The sequence below is a fragment of the Myotis davidii genome, unplaced genomic scaffold, assembly GCF_000327345.1.
Source record: "Myotis davidii unplaced genomic scaffold, ASM32734v1 scaffold1530, whole genome shotgun sequence".
Taxonomy (NCBI): Eukaryota; Metazoa; Chordata; class Mammalia; order Chiroptera; family Vespertilionidae; genus Myotis; species Myotis davidii.
In genome coordinates, this window is record NW_006281749.1 from 61,474 (window position 1) to 63,694 (window position 2,221).

The window sequence follows — 2,221 nt, forward strand, 5'->3', positions numbered from 1 at the left end:
CCTTGGGTGAGGATTAACAAACAAATAAGGATCTTAATAAAGCACACATAAGGATCTTAGTAAGTTCTCTTGATTAGTCCCTGGCTACCTTGCCTGGATACTCCCAACAGTTTAACTACTCTAGTCTCATCTCTCCCCTGCCCTAGGAAGACACACACACATATACTCACACTCACTCCACTGAGACTCACCTTTGTGCCTTTGCTCACACAAGCCCGACACTTGGTATAACCCCTACCTACTAACAAGTTCTCCCCTCGATAATTCTTTCTGTCGTGTCACCTCTTCCAGGAAGCTCCATGATTCCTTTTGTTTCTGTCCCAACTGATCAGGGATAAGTGCTCTTCTTGCTGTTTCCATTTCTGTTATGGGAACTCACCCATATTACATTGTAATTGGCCATACACTTGACTGGCCCCACACTACACTGTGACCTCTACAAGAGCAAGGACTGTATCATTCTTTTCTGTGTCCCAAGTTCCTAAATACTTGGTAGTAACCGAGTGACCTTGTCCTCTGGGGACCCTGTACATACCTTGTCCTGACGGGTGCAGGCATGGTTCCTGTCAGAGCTGGAGATGGTGGAAGGGAAGGGAGAGAGATGAGAACTCTGAATTCCAGGGTTGCGCAGAAGAGAATAGGGCTGCGGGTTTAAAAGTCCCCCTGCCCGGATGGGACGTTGTCAAACCCTCGCTCTCTCCCCTTACAGGCTCATCTTCCTCCCAGGACAACGGGCCTCTCCCTGGAAGCCTCACTCACCAGGTGTCGGTGCCTTGGGTCTTGGTGAAGAACTCTGGAAGCAGAGGCCCCAGTCAGAGAACACTATCCCTCAGCACATGGCCACCACCAGATGGGCTAGGGAGGAGGCTGCGGGGATTCCTAGCTAGCCGTGAGGAGTGGGTCCCGGTTGGTTTAGTGGGGGGCGTCTGGCTGTGAGATGGGGGAGACAGGGGAGATGGGCAGATTCCTGGAGAAGTCAGCTGTGGTTGGGAAGGAGTCAGGAACTGGAACTAGCGTTATCGGGGTCTCTGGACACAGTGGTCGCGACATGGGGGACTCACCTTGTTTGTATATCTGAGTCTCTTGGTCTTGCGTCTGTTTTTCCTTGCTGGGCACAGGGTTCACGCGGTAGCCAGCAACAAACAAGGCCTCATCGGTGAGTTCTGTGCTGATCTGGGCCAGGAACTCCTCAGAACGGGATAGTGAAGGCTTCTGGTGAAGGGAAAGTCAGAGGGCTCAGCCTGGGAGTGCCTGCAGACGGGGCCCTGCGTCCAAGGAGTTGAAAAGGGCTGGGCCCTGAGATGTGGCCCAGAAGGCCCTGTAAGTGGGGGGCCGTCTCTGGGGCCTCAGGGCCTAGTGCTGGGGGTAGAGTCTCTTAGGGGGAGTCTGGGTGCCCTGGCCAGACTCTACTTGGGCTCGCCCCCACCTCTAGAGCCCCCTCCAATGCTCACCGAACCTCCACTCAAGGACGCTGCAGCCTGGGACAGCCCGCTCCCCTTCCTCTCCTTACTCCGGGTGGGACTGGCTTCCATCCCCCTGGGGACAGTGGGAATCTGTGCTGAGAAACCAGCCCACTTCCTCCACACCCTTCCCGCTCCATTCATTCCCCAGGCCCAGGCTTAAAGCAGGCCTTTAGATAAAAAACCATCCTGCCTCCCCGTAGTTCTCTAGGGAGGAAGGGGGAAGTAAAAAAATAAAATAAAATAAAAACCGTCGCCTTAAATCCCCCTGGGTGGGAAGTTCCACAGTAACCCCCTCCCGCCGGTCGCCGGGGCCTCTTTCCTTCCCACCCACAGCCCTTCCCAAACAAGGCCGCCCCGACCTGGCAGACGGGCTGAATCTTGGGCTACCGGGCAGGAGGGAGGCGGGGGAGGTTCGGGGCCCCGGTGACAGGCCGCGGGGACGGGGAGGTGGAGCGGGGAGGAAGGCCGAGTGGGAAAGAGGGGACCCGGCGGCGACGCCGCTGCCCGTTCTTTGTATAAAACCCTTGGTGTTTGCGGGGTTCCGCGGCCCCGTTGCCAGGAGATGAGGGATTCCAGAACCAAAGGCCGGGAGGGGCGGGGGGAGCATTTTCCCCGCGAGTGGCACGCGCAGCTCCGGCTTCTCCTCCACCCCCCGCAGGTCCCTGCTGCAGGCTGTGCCCCCAGCGCCGGAGGCTGGAGAAGTGGGCGCCGCACTTTGAGCGGAGCCTGCGACCGATTAATCCTCCCACCACTAGGGG